This window comes from Ailuropoda melanoleuca, unplaced genomic scaffold (genome assembly GCF_002007445.2).
Source record: "Ailuropoda melanoleuca isolate Jingjing unplaced genomic scaffold, ASM200744v2 unplaced-scaffold11659, whole genome shotgun sequence".
NCBI classification, from domain to species: Eukaryota; Metazoa; Chordata; class Mammalia; order Carnivora; family Ursidae; genus Ailuropoda; species Ailuropoda melanoleuca.
In genome coordinates this window covers 1-479 of record NW_023180125.1, presented here as the reverse complement: position 1 = coordinate 479, position 479 = coordinate 1, and positions in this window count along the sequence as shown.

Sequence of the window (479 nt, the reverse complement as noted above, 5' to 3'; positions counted from 1 at the left end):
CAAGAATGAGGGATGCTGGGAGCTGAAGTTCAGCAACAGCTGGAGTGTCACTGTTCGCCATCACTGGACCAGAAGGTCCAAGGTTCCTTCCAGCCCTACAAGTCTATGATTCAATGATCTAAGTAGAAATCATAAGAGAAACCTAGGGAGGAAAGAGAGAACCAAGTCAGCGAAAACCGCAGTAGTGCCATACTTTGCTCAGTAATAACAGAATAACCTAGGAGGCTAGGAAGCCATGACAGCCCTATAAGAAATAACATCCAGTTATTCAATAAAGATTTGTTTTTGTAATAAAATCTGTTCCTATATCTCCTCTACTCTTTCACCTTAAATGATGTCGTGAATGTCAAGAGCAGGATGATTTGTCTCTTGAATCACTGTATAGAACAATAGAGCTTAATTAGTTTGCAGAAACCTGTAACGATGACCTGTAAACCACTCTGGGTTTTCCACTTCACTGAAAGAATTTGACCAACCGC